Source organism: Callorhinus ursinus, unplaced genomic scaffold (genome assembly GCF_003265705.2).
Source record: "Callorhinus ursinus isolate GAN/ISIS: 27379988/994484 unplaced genomic scaffold, GSC_fseal_2.0 scaffold65, whole genome shotgun sequence".
Lineage (NCBI taxonomy): Eukaryota > Metazoa > Chordata > Mammalia > Carnivora > Otariidae > Callorhinus > Callorhinus ursinus.
The window spans coordinates 5827452-5842417 of NW_027397127.1; the positions used below are offsets into that span (position 1 = coordinate 5827452).

At 36.1% G+C, this 14966-nt stretch overlaps 1 non-coding gene across 1 annotated transcript; it reads left to right on the forward strand.

The window, feature by feature from the left end:
* Positions 1–6239: 6239 nt before the first annotated feature.
* On the forward strand, positions 6240–6345 carry LOC112810235 (U6 spliceosomal RNA). Its single transcript, XR_003204784.1, has one exon. It is a non-coding gene; the product is annotated as a U6 spliceosomal RNA (small nuclear RNA).
* The last annotated feature ends 8621 nt before the right edge of the window (positions 6346–14966 follow it).

Sequence of the window (14966 nt, forward strand, 5' to 3'; positions counted from 1 at the left end):
CTACATTGTATATTTGCAGACAGTTGAGCTCATTGTGCAACTTGACCTTAGTTGTGGGTAAAGAATATCACAATGGGAGGGTGTAATTAGACTGCCTTTATCATTAGAAATTGTCCACAACAGAGACCATCTTTAAAAACAATTTATATATCGGGGGGCCTGAGTGGTTCAGTGGTTGAGCGTCGGACTCTTGGTTTCAACTCAGCTCATGATCTCATGGGTGTGAGATCGAGCCCCGCGACATCATCAGGCTCCGTGCTCAGCGGGGAGTCGGCTTGAAGATGCTCTTCCTCTGCCCCTCCCCCCACTCACGTGTGCATGTGTGTGTGTGTGTGTGTGTGTGCGCACATGTACGCTCTCTCAAATGAGATAAACCTAAAAACCAATTTATACAGACACATATATATATTCATTCACACATTTTAATGTCACAGATTATATATGAACTCTAGCCCTAGTCTTCACTTTAAGAGAGGCAATCTGTATTTGTCAGGACACAGTCCAAATGTATTTTCTTCGTCCCAAACAGCCCCTCAAAGACATGGGCACATCTGTGCTTACCAAGACTACACAATCTCTGTGTACTCATTTGGTGATTCACATCTTTTTTTTTTTATTGTGTTATGTTAATCACCATACCTTACATTATTAGTTTTTGATGTAGTGTTCCATGATTCATTGTTTGCGTATAACACCCAGTGCTCCATTCAGTACGTGCCCTCTTTAATACCCATCACCAGGCTAACCCATCCCCCCACCCCCTTCCCCTCTAGAACCCTGAGTTTGTTTCTCAGAGTCCATAGTCTCTCATGGTTCGTCTCCCCCTCCGATTTCCCCCCCTTCATTCTTCCTATCCTGCTATCTTCTTTTTCTTCTTTTTTTTTTTAACATATAATGTATTATTTGTTTCAGGGGTACAGGTCTGCGATTCAACAGTCTTGCGCAATTCACAGCGCTCACCAAAGCACATACCCTCCCCAATGTCCATCATCCAGCCACCCCATCCCTCCCACCCCCCCACCACTCCAGCAACCCTCTGTTTCCCAAGATTAAGGATTCCTCATAGGTGATTCACATCTTAATGGGACTTGAACTCCTGGAAGAGTAGTCATAGCCAGTGTGGCTGTTTCAACAGTCAGCGGAACTCATTAGCTGGAAAGATCTACAGAACTTCAGCGGCTCCACTCCCCTGGTCTCCTACATATTAACCACATGCTCACTATAGGATGTGAAGTGGTACTGTTTCTTTAAAGCATAAAATCTATTCAGAAAACTTATCAGGTAAAACATGCACTAGTACACACTAGTTAAGCACCTCCAGTGACTGTTTAGAAAAATATTACTAGGTGCTAATTGAACCCAAAAGGCATCTTGGAAATGCACCTAAATGCTTTTTTTAATGTTTTGAAAACAAAACTGCCCAAAGGCAGAACCTGGAAAATGTGAGTATGAGAATTTGTGTGGGTAAGCCAGATCAGGACCCCTAATTTATAAAATGTGCAAAAGAGAAATTATGCAAAATCAATGCACAGAACGAGGTTGAACTGTATTCTGTTTGAGAAAAACCAATTCATTTTCCCTCCAAGACATGCATGTTAATGGGTGCTGGTTTTCAGGCAGCTACCTTAAGTCCCAGTTTGCTGCTTAAGTGTACTTCAGAGATAAGAAATGCAACGGAGCTGTACAAAATGAGACAACTTTCCTCCTGTCTCTTGTGCATGATAAATGCTAAAGCAATTAGGAACCACTGTTGCATGTTACATTGGAATTTGTCAGTAACATCAGTGGTGTGCTATATAAATGGAGGAAACTTATTTAGAATAAAGTCCAGAGAACCTAAGAGGAGATCACTGGTTTAATTTAATATTAAACATTTGGGTCCATAGAACTGAACTAGAAGCAATCCCCTCCTTCATTTTTTCAATCTCAGAATATCTATTACAGTGTCTTCTGTATGGCAATCATCTGAATTAGCATTTCAATAACAAAAGGAGCAAAGAAATATTGAAATGGAAAGCGGATTCTTAAATGTCTACAGAAAAATGTGAGACTTAGAGTTCATTTTGTAACTCCAAGAAGCTTTTCAACATTTTTGCACTTTCTGCATCATTTTCAGGGAATTGAATACATGTAGGCCTGTATTCGTGCTCATATTTTTGTTACTGTTTCTTTTAACTTTCTTAGAAGCAGTTTAGGAACCATCTGTCTGACCTTGCTTTCTTATTCTATTTTTTTTCTTCTTTATGTTAGTTACGATTCTGCTGATTCTAGGAAGGTGGTGCTTAGACAGTGCTTAGAATTATAGTTAAATATATCACATTAATTACACAGTAGATATAACCCATGTAAGATGTCGATACTGCAAAAAATCTCTTTTGCAAGACTACTATGTCTTTTTGTGGGGGTGTGACAACGATACTTGGTCAACATTGGAGTTGTCAAGGGTTCTAATCTGGTTCCTTAGCACCTTAGAAAACTATAGTTGACTCTTGGTTGGTATAGAGTTGACATTCTGGAATTGGGTTTAGAACTACAAGGGATCTTAGACATGGTGTAGACCAAGCCCTACCACCCTTCCAACTATTTATCTATTCACCCACTTGTCTCCCTTGGAGAAATTATTTTAATTACCCTTCCCATCTATTAAAGTCCCGATAAGAAGTCTGGCAGGAAGATAGGATAAAATGATTGGAAATATTTCTTTCTAGTCTAGAGTTTATGACCCATGATACTCCATGGAAAATGAGAGTTTGCCACATCAGTTTTGAAAAGAGAATCTTCTCTTCTCCCTCCCTGTCCAGCTCCACCAAGAAATTCTCATTACACCAAAGGTGCTCATAATATTTCAATTTGTGGATTCAGAAACTTAAGCCAATTTTCTACTTTCCCCACTTATGATAAAGTAAAACTTTATCTTGCCAGAATTAGCGAGAAAAAATCTTATCTGAAACTCCAATTGCTAAATCACAACTGAGACAAAAGACCAGCCTATCCTAATACAAATAGTCATATTACAAAAGGCATACTAGATGACCCTACATTGAAAGCCCTATGTACCACATAGTAAACAAAATCCTCTAGACTGATTTTGATGTGTTACTGTAATGAATTTATACTCTGAGCTGGCACCAAATCATTGTAAGTAATGAGATAGAAGACTTCTACTTCTGGCCAAGACAGACCGGATTTATTCTCCCACCTGAAAAAACACAAAATAAAAATCCTTCAAAATATGAAACAAGGATTTTCAAGATATCAGACATCAACTAATAAAGGTCAGTGATCCCTCAGAGGTGAGAAACAAACTTGGTAAGCCCTACAATTGCCCTGTCTTACTACTTTGAGAGCAATTTCAGACCATGGTGCAGGGGTGGGAAATCTAAGCCAACCCCTTGAATTAAAGAGATGGACTTCTAAGCACAAGGAGGTCAAGATGGCTAGAATTCATGAGATACAATCCCATGGAGGAAAGATCTTCACAGAGAACTCCAGAGGTGTGTAGAGGGTCCTCCTTGAGTATTCAGCAGAATACTGATCACACCAGGGATGGGAGGAAATTATTTGAGGCCATAGGAAGAACCACCTGAAAGGATTAGCGGTAACAGTGCTTGGTACTCACACAGGCTTAGAAGTGGGACATGTTCCTATCAACCAGAATGGAAAACCTCAAGATTTATGGGATACTGGATAGAATACTCAGAAAGGTCTTGCCTCAGTATTGGGGAAAATTAGCCCTAAACTGAGTAATGCTCCAGACTTACCTAGGGAATCTTACAAATAAGATCTGAAAGGAACAGCTTTTGAATAATTTAACTGTGTTCCAGGAAAAAAAAACCTAGAGAATATTTATAAGATAACAAAATATCCAACATTCAACAAAATATGATCACAATGTCTGGCACCAAATAAAACAATTAGTGGGCATGCAAAAACACAAAACATAAATAGAACCCATAATGAAGAGTAAAATTAATGGGAACCTATCCAGAAATGACACAGATGATAGAATTAGTAGACATGGCCATTAAACAGTTTTTATAACATATATTAAAAAGTTAATTAGAGAAAGGGAAGATATATAAATGACACAAATGGAATTGCTAAAGATGAAAACTATAATTTTGGAGATGAAAAAATATACTAAATGGGATGAGTGGCAAATAAGATATTGTAGAAGAAAAGATTGTTCAACTTGAAGTCATAGCAATAAAGTCAATTCAACATAAAACAAAGAAAAAAGAGAAGTAACAAAAATGACCAGGGCATTAGTGAACTGTGGGACAATTTCAAATATGCTAGTATACGTGACTGAAGTCCATGCAGGAGGAGGGGGAGGTGGGAGACCAGAAAAATATTTTCAGTAATAAGGGACAAATTTTTTTTCCAAATTTGATGAAAACTATAAATTCACGGGTCTAAGATGCTTAATAAAAACAAAACACAAGAAACACGAAGAATTACACCAAAACACACCATGATCACATTATGTGCAGAGGAACAAAGATAAAGATGATAGCAGCTTTCTCATTAGAAATTATGCAAGTGAGAAGCCACCAGAGCAACATCTCTAAAGTTCTGATAGGATTTTTTAAAAAGTCTACCTAAAATTCTATACCCAGTGAAAAGAGCTTTCAAAATCCATGGTGAAATAAAGACTTTTTCAGATACATAACAGCTGAAAGAATGTGGCACCAGTGGACTACTCTTTAAAGAAAGGAAGTAAAAGGCGAAAGATTTATGCGATCTGAAGAGAAACAAGAGTTTCTAATGCTTGGAAAATTAAACAAGATGGAAATAGAGATCTACACAAAAGAATGAAGTGACTGAAAATGGAAACTCTATGGGTAAATTTATAAACTATTGTTCTTATTATGTAAACGTCTTTAAAGGATGCTTGAGAACATCAGTGGGAATATAAGGACCTCTGAAATTTCTTTCCCCAATAAAACCAAGGAGTAGACTGACAAAAATTGTCAGAATCAACTTTTTTAGAACTCTAAAAGTTAACCAAAGATTTGCAGCAATCCAGGAACTGTTTACTCAAAAAAACAAAACAAAACAAAACCCACAAAAACCAGTTGAATCTTGGTAAGAACACTGACCTTTGTGGTTTTTTCACTTGCCCTATTCCCATCTCCCTATGCTCAGCTATGTGGTAGCCTGGAATACTAATAGCCCTCAATCATTGTGAAATCCAGCCACTTGGCAGCCACTGGAGTGTGCAGAAAAGGGTAGGAGCTCCTTCAAAGCCTCATTCCCAAATGACTGCCATTACTGACCAGTTTGGTGGTTCCCAGGATGAATGCACTCACAAAGCTTGTCTATATTTGACCTAACACAGAGGTGTGCCAGTGCCAATGAACTTTTCCCTGGGGGCATTTGTGAAAATCAAACAGTATTAGTTGTTTAATATGGCAACTGCCTCAGACTGTAGATAACAGTTGAGATAAACAATAAGCTTACTAAAACATCTTAAAAGGAAAATCTAGAAGATGTGATGTCCATAGGAGGCTTTGAAAGGCTCTGAAATGTTTCTGTGAACCTAGAAGAAACAGAACAGGTAGTGATGGGAGCATGCCCAGGGCTGTGCACATGCTCATGAGAGACCTGAAAAGACAAAGGTCTCACCACTGCCTAACCTGTAGGATTCTATACCAGCAGGAGGAGAAGGCTCAAAGAGGGTTGTGAACTGCCTGGCTGAGAGTTGAAGCTGTGCCCCAGGGAGCTCACAGAGCCACTTGGCAATGGCTGGGAGATTTACTGGTTCCAGGCATTTAAGGAAATTTCTGTAAAGTAATTATCTGGACACTAATCTAAGTGAAGCAGAGACTTTAGTGGCTACACATGACAAAAAAAATACAAATTTTGACAGAATTAGTACAGAAACATCATTAAACAAACAAACAAGCAACGACAAATAGCTACACCAACAAAACTTTTGGGGGGCATTTGATATGCAAAGTCCTCACATTATTATTTTAAATTTCCAATTTTCAAGAAAAAAATTTTGAGACATGTAAAAAAGCAAAAGAGTATAACCCATATACAGGAAAAGAAGTAGTCAACAGAAACAATTCCTAGAGGAAGCCTTGACTTCAGACTTAACTAGACAATCACTTTAAATCAGCAATTTCAGTTTTCCCAAAAGTAAAGGAAACGATGAGAATATGAGAATGATGCCTCACTAAATAGTGAATGTTAATACAGAGATAGAAATTATTTAAAAAGAACCAATAAGTGCATTCACCTTGGCAACACATATACCAAAATTGGAACGATACAGAGAAGATTAGCATGGCCCCGTGCAAGGATGACACGCAAATTCATTAAGCAGTCCATATTTTTACTGGAATTTAAATAAAAATTAGAAAAAAAAGAAGAAAAAAGTAAACAAGTACTTAAAAAATAAAAAGAAGAACCAATAAGAAATTCTGGAGTTGAAAAATACAAAAACTGAAATGAAAAATTCACTAGTGGGGCTCAACAATACATGTGAACTGGCAGAAGAAAGAAGCAGCACACTTGAAGATTGGTCAAATGAGATTATCCAGTCTGAGGAATAGAAAGAAAAAAGAGTAAAGAAAAAGGAACAGAACGATCTGAGAACTATGGAGCACCATCAAGTGAACCAATACCCATAATAACAGGAGTCCCAGAGGGAAAAGCGAGAGACAAAAGGGCAGAAAGAATATTTGAAGAAATGGTAACCAAAAGCTGCCAAATTTGATGAAATACATTAATCTGCACATCCAAAGAGTTCAATGCACTCCAAATAGAAAGAGCTCAAAGAAAATCTCACCAAGATTACATTAGAATCAAATTGTCAAAAGTCAGACAATGATAGCATCTTCAAAGCAGCAAGGCAGAAGCAATTCATCATGTACAAGGGATCCTTCATAATATTACTAGGCAATTTCTCATCAGAAACCAAGGAGGCTAGAATTATTGGGACAATATATTCAAAGTTCTAAGAGAAAAAAAAACTATCAACAAAGTATCCTATTGTCGTAGAGCTATCCTTCAAAAATGAATGAGAAAGTAAGACATCACCAGATCAACAATAACTGAGAAAATTCACCATATGGAAATAGAAGAAATATATATATAAAATATTTTATATTATATATATGTATATATTGGGGTGCCTGGGTGGCTCAGTAGATTAAGCGTCTGCCTTCAGCTCAGGTCATGATCCCAGGGTCCTGGGATCGAGCCCCACGTCGGGCTCCCTGCTCGGTGGAGAGCCTGCTTCTCCCTCTCTCTCTGCCTGCCGCTCTGCCTACTCGTGCTATCTCTGTTAAATAAATAAATAAAATCTAAAATATACATATATATTTATATTTATACATAAATATAAATAAGAAATACTAAAAGGTATATACTTTCAGCTGAAATGAAAGGGCACTAGACTGTAACTCAAATCCACATGAAAAAATAAATAATACTAGTACAGGTAACTGAATAGGTAAATACCAAAAAGAGGGGATGCTTAGGTGGCTCAGTCCATGTTAAGCGTCTGCTTTTTGCTCAAGTCATGATCCCAGGGTCCTGGGATCAAGTCCAGCATCAGGCTTCTTGTTCAGCAGAGAGCCTGCTTCTCCCTCTGCCTGCCGCTCCCCCTGCTGGTGCTTTCTTTCTCTCTCTGTCTCTCATTCTGATAAATAAATAAATTTAAAAATCTATAAAAAAAGAGTATATATGTATATTTTTTGTAACTCTTTTTTCTCCTAATTTAAAGGACAGTTGCATAAAGCAATAATTATAAATCTGTGTTGATGAGCATGCAAGGTATAAAGATGTAATTTGTATTATAATAAAAGCACAAAGAGGGACAGATAATGAAGTTTATATGGAAGCAAAACTTTTTGTATACTCTTGAAATTGAGTTGCCATTTATCTGAACTGGATTGTTATCATTTAAGATGTGAATTGTAATCCACACAGCAAACAAGAAGAAAATAATTCCAAATAAATGGAATTTAAAAAATGACAAGGGAATGAAAATGCTTTTTAACACAAAAGAAGGAAGTTACGGAGAAATGTAGGAACAAAAAAGACATAGGATATAAAAAACAAGGAGCAACATAGCAGTCACAAGTCCTACATTATCAGTAATTACATTAAATGTGAATGGAATTAAGGGGCACCTGGGTGGCTCAGTTGGTTAAGAATCCAACTCTCGATTTTGGTTCAGGTCATGATCTCAGGGCCATGAGATCCAGCCCCACATCAGGTTCCATGCTGGTCATGGAGCCTGCTTGGGATTCTCTTTCTCCTTCTCTCTCTGCCCCTTCCCCCACTCTCTCCCTCTCAAAAAAAATGTGAATAGATTAAACAATACAACCAAAAGGAAGAGATTGGCAGAATGGATATAAAAATCATGGTCTATCTTTGTGTTGTCCACAAGAGACACACTTTAAATTCAAAGACACAAATAGATTGAAAGTCAAGGGATAGAAAAAAATATACCATGTAATGAGTAACAAAAAGAGAGATGCACTGGCTATACTAATAACAAACAAAATAAACTTTTAAGACAAAAGTTGTTACTAGAGACAAAGACATTTTATAAGAATAGAAAGACATTGTATAAGAGTATATGGATATATATATGTATACATATATATATATATCACAACAGAGTCCCAAAATACATGAAGCAAAATCTGACAGAATTGATGAATAGACAATCTAACAATAATATTTGGATACCTGAATACCCTAATTTCAATAATGGATAGAACAACTGGGCATAAGAGCACCAAGAAAATAGAAGACTTGAACAACACTATAAATCAACTATATCTAATAAACTTCTATAGAATACTCCACCCAACACAGAATACACATTGCTCTAAAGAGCACATGGAACATTATCCAGGATAGACCATATGTTAACTCATAAAAAAGTCTTGATAAGTTTTAAAGGACTGAAGTCATACGAAGTCTGTTCTCTGACATCAGAATGAAATTAGCAGCAGGGAACTTGGGAAATTCACAAATACATAGAATTAAATACATCCTTAAATACCTAATGGTTAAGTGAGAACATAACAAAGTAAATTAGAAAATACTTGAAGATGAATGAAAACGAAACCAGAACACTCCAAAACCTATGGAGCATGACTAAAGTGGTGTTTAGAGAACAATTTATTGCTGTATATGCCTATATTTAAAAAAAAAAAAGATCAAAAATCAATACCTAACCTACTACCTTAAAAGGTTACACAAAGGGGTGCCTGGCTGGCTCAGTGGGCAGAGCATGTGACTCTTGGTCTCCCGGTCATGAGTTCTCGCCCCACGATGGGTGTAGAGATTACTTAAAAAAAATGTCTACACAAAGAACAAACTGAACCAAAAGCAAGCAGAAGGAAAGAAATAATAAAGATTAGAGTGGAAACCAATGAAGTTGAGAGTAGAAAAACAATAGAAAAAAATCAACAAAATCAAAAGTTCTTTGAAAAAAATTAACAAAATTGCAAACTTATAGCTAGACAGACCAAGACAAAAAAAAGAGAACGAAGTCTCAAATTATTAAGATCAGGTATAAGAGAAGGAACATTACTACTGACGTTGCAGAAATAAAAATAATTATAAAAGAATACTACAACTATATAAAGAATAAAAATAACCGACATTACAGACTAAAAATAACTATAAAATAATAAACAACTGTATGTAGACAAATTAGACACACTAGATGGAATAGACAGATCTCCAGAAGAACACAAACTACCAAAACTGACAAGAAGAAATGGAAAAACTGAAGAGATATAACAAATACAGAGATTAAATAGTTAAAATTTCCCCACAAATAACAGCCTAGGACCAGATAACGGATGAATTTTAGCAAGTGTTTAAAGAACTAACACCAATCATTCACAAAATTTTCCAAAAAATGGAAGAGGAGGCAAAACGTCCCAATTCACTCAATGAGGCCAATACTTCATGGATACCAAAATCTTGTTACCAAAACCAGAGAAAGGCATCACAAGAAAAGAAAACTGCTTATTAATATAGATGCAAAAATCTTTAAAAAAAACAACAAACCACTAGCAAATCCAATTAAGCAACATATAAAAAGCACAGGACCAGATATCTTCACTGGTGAATTCTACCAAACATTTAAAGAAGAATGAACACCAATCCTGCTCAAACTCTTCCAAACAATTGAAGAGGAAGGGACACTTTCCAAGTCATTCTATGAGGCCAGTGATATGCAGATAATAAAGCCGGACAAAGACACTACAAGAAAACTCCAGATCCGTATCTTTTATGAATACTGATGCAAAAAATCCTCACATTCAAAAACACACTAAAAGGATTATACACCACAATGAAGTGGGATTTATATCAGAATATGAGGTTCATTCAACATATTAAAGTCAATCAATGTAATACACCTAATTTATAGAATGAAGAAAAAATACCCACGAGATTGTCTTGATACATAAGAAGACTCTGACAATACCCAACAACCCTCCATGATAAAAACACTCAACAACTAGGGGTAGAAGGAAAATTCCTCAATCTAGTAAAGGGCATTTATGAAAAAAACCACAGCTAACATCATATTTATGGGTGAAAGCCTGAAACCTTCCCCCTTGGATTAGAAACAAGAAAAAGATGTCCACTCTCATCATTTCTATTAAATATTTAGCTAGGGTTTCTGTCCTGATCAACTGGGCAAATAAAGTAAATAAAAGGCATAAAGATTGGAAAGAAAGAAATAAAACTATTTCTTTTTGCAGATTACATGACTTTATGTATAGAAAATCCTAAAAAATCCACTAAAAATTATTAGAGCTAACAAATCCATTCAGTATAATTATAAGATATAAGATCAACATCCAAAAAATTATATTTGCATACATTAGCAATGAACAATTTGAAACGAGAATTAAGGTAACTATTCCATTTACAGTAGCATTAGAAAGAATAGAATACTTAGGAATAAATTAAACAAAAGAAGTACAGGACTTGTACACTGAAAACTATAATACATCATTGAAAAAAATTAAAGAGACCTATATAAATGGAAAGACATCCAGTGTTTATGGTTTGGAAGGCTTAATATTGTTAAAATACAATATTCCCCAAGTGATGCACAGATTCAATGCAATCTATCAAAGTCCCAGCTGACTTCTTTGGTTTTTTTTTTGTTGTTGTTTTTGAAATACGTGACAAGCTGATCCTAAAATTCATATGTAATCACAAGGGACCCTGAATAGCCAATCCTGAAAAAGATAAAGAACAAAGTTGGGGCACCTGGGTGGCTCAGTCGGTTAAGCGTCTGCCTTCGGCTTAGGTCACGATCCCAGAGTCCTGGGATGGAGTCCCGCATTGGGTTCCCTGCTCTGCGGGAAGCCCGCTTCTCCCTTTCCCACTCCCCTTACTTGTGTTCCCTCTCTCTCTCTGTCTCACTCTGTCAAACACAGAAATCTTAAAAAAAAAAAAAAAGAACAAAGCTGGGAGACTCACTCTTGATGATTTCAAAACTTACTAAAAAGTTGCAGTAAGCAAGACTGTGTGGTACTGTCATAAAGACAGACATATAGATCAGTGGAATGGAATTGAGAGTCCAGAAATAAGCCCATACATCTATGGTCAATTGAATTTTCAAAGGATGCCAAGATATCAATGGGGGAAAAGAATAGTCTTTGCAACAAATGGTTCTGGAGCAACTGGATAGCTACATGCAAAAGAACGAAGTTGGACCCTTACCTCACACCATGTATAAAAATTAATTTGAGTGAATTAAAAAATTAAATGTAAGAGCTACAACTATAAAGCTCTTAGAAGAAAACGGGGCAAATCTTCATGACCTCGGTGTAGGCAATGGTTTCTTAGATATGACAACAACAGCAAGAACAACGAAAGGATAAATAGATAAATGGAATTCCACCAAAATTAAAATCTTTTGTACGTAAAAGGGTACCATCAAGGAATTAAGACAACCTTCAAAATAGGAGAACATATTTGGAAATCATACATCTGATAAGGGACTAATATTCAGAATATATAAAGTACACTTACAGTTCAACAATAAAGCAGAAAATAACCCAATTTAAAAATTGGCAAAATATCTGAATAGACATGTCTCTAAAGAAGATATAAGAGTGGCCAGCAAGCACACAAGAAGATATTCAGCATCATTAATCATTAGGGAAATTAAAATCAAAACCACAATGAGACCACTTCACACACATTGGGTGGTTATAATTTAAAAATGGAAAAATAAGTTTCAGAAGGGATGTGGAAAAATTAGAACGTCTGTACATTGCTGGTGGGAATGTAAATGGTGCATCTGCTATTGGAAAATAGTCTGACAAATTCTTCAAGAAATTAAACATAGACTTACTCTATGACCAAGCAAATCTACGCCTTGGTATATACTCAAAAGAATTGAAAACGAGGATTCAAACAAATACTTGTACAGGAATGTTCATAACAGCATGATTCACAATCACCAAAAGATGGAAACAACCCAAATGTCAATGGATTAATAGATAAACAAAACATGGTATATCCATGAAATAAATTATTATTAAACATAAAAAAGACTGAAGTATTCATATGTGGTATATAATGTAGTTGAATCTTGAAAACACAATGCTATATGAAAGAAACCAGACAAAAAAGGCCATGCATATTCTATGATTCCATTTACATGAACATCCCGAATAAGTAAATCCACTGAGACAGAAAGTAGATTAGTGGCTGCCAGGGGCTTTGGGGAGTAGGAAGTAACTGCTCAATGGGTATGAGGCTTTCTTTTGGGGATGATGAAAATGTTTTGGAACCAGATAGATGCTGTGGTTGCATATATTGTGAATGTACTAGATGCCACTTGAATTGTTTGCTTTAAAATTACTAGTTTTATGTTACGTGAATTTCACCTCAACTAAAAAAAAATAAAGCAATGAAGTATTGACGCATGCTACAACATGAATGAGCCTTGAAAACATTAGGGTAAGTGAAAAAATAGGCCCAAATATGATTCCATTTATATGAAATGTCCAGAGTAGGTAAATCTATTGTATTTTATTTTCATTGAAGTGTAGTTGACATGCAACATTACATTAGTTTCAGGTGTACAACATAGTGATTCAACAAGTCTATATGTCATGCTATGCTCACCGCAAGTATGGCTACTGTCTATCACCACACAAAGCTATTATAATACCATTGACTATATTCCTATGTTGTACCTTTTATTCCCATGATTTATTCATTCCATAACTGGAAGACTGTACCTCCCACTCCTTTTCCCCCATTTTCCCTAAACCCCCCACCCCCTCCCCTCTGGCAACCATCAGTTTGTTCAGAGTACGCAAATCTCTAGAAGCCAAAAGGAGATTTGTGGTTGCCTTGGGGTAGAGAAGGAGGGAGAAATGGAGTAGAGAAGGGGGGAGAATAGGGAGTGACTGCTAATGGGTATGGAATGTTCTGGAATTAGTGATGATTGCCCAGCTTTGTCAATATACTAAAAACCATTTAGTTACATACTTTAAGATAGTGAATTTCATGGTATGTAAGTTATATCAAATAAAAAGGAGAATGAACTGTTTAAACAAAAATAATAAGGATGTAGTATGGGGTTTATAACATTAAAGCTACAGTGTATGAAAATAACAGCACAAAGCTCAGGAGGGGAGAATTGAAAGTATACTATTTTAACATTCTTAAAGCATAAGTGAGGTGGTATTATATAACTTCAATGTAGATTGTGATAAATTAAACCCTAAAGCAGTCACTAAATTAATCAAACAGAATGTTATAGTTAATATACCACAAAGAAGATAAAATGAAATCAGAAAAAACACTCCGTGAATCCAAAACAAGGCATTAAAAAGTGAACAAAATACAAATGAAACAAATAGAAGACAAATAGCAAGATGATAGATTTAAACCTAACCATTTCAATAACCACATTAAATCTGGTCTACTAAAGGACAGATTGGTCGATGTATAAAAAAGCAAGATCCAACTATCTGTTTGCTGCCTAAAAGAAATGTACTTCAAATATACAGAGAGAAAAAAGATGAAAAGTAAAGTGATCGGAAAAAAATATACCATGCTAACACAAAGAAACCTGGATGGCTATATTGCTATCAATGTAGATTTCAGAGCAAAGAGTATTAACATTTTCTTCACCATATTACCGTTATCATAACGATAAAGGGATCATTTCATCAACAGGACATAACAATCATAAATATTTATGCACCTAGTAACAGATCTTCGAAATAGATGAAGCAAAACTGATAGTTGCAAGGAAAAAAGCTGTATAGCACATTGTCTTGTGCCCATGGCTGCTTCTGCTAGGTCGGAGAGGTCAGAAAAAACATACTGGTTTCTCAGACCAGGAGAAGGATGTGTTTCTGAGAACGGCTTTAGGCTCTTATCTCTTTGCACTCCGTGGAGAGGGGGGCAGCTTTCTGTACTGCTGCTGGCCTTAAGATGGGCAACAGTTGCACATCTGAAAGTACACAGTCAACTTTAAGAACATATTCAAACCTAGTAATCTCAAAGTCTGGCTTGCTGCTATACTGATTACTATAAACTAAGTAGGGCCCTATTTTAGCCTAGATGTTTTCCAACTTGTCTTTAACCTTTCCTGCCTCTCTAATCTGATAAATAACCACATACTGCTTGGCCCACTTGGCTTGATGTTTGTTCATCTGATTCGCAGTCTAAATTTCCGCTGAAGGGAGTCAAATAAGGAAAGCTCCTGCATGTGAAACATGACCAATGGAGGTTATAGTTAGTGAACTCAAGTTGCTTCTCTGTGTGTTTAGTGTATATTAAAGTAATGAAAAATGACAAACTTTCCTGTTGGAACTAAAGAAATTTTCCTCTCCGAGGAGTACGTTCTGCATTGTCTATAACAGAGGATAGATGGTATCTGCATAGTCTTAGGTTTACATAACAATCAAGACACACTGGTTCCTACTTGAATAGTA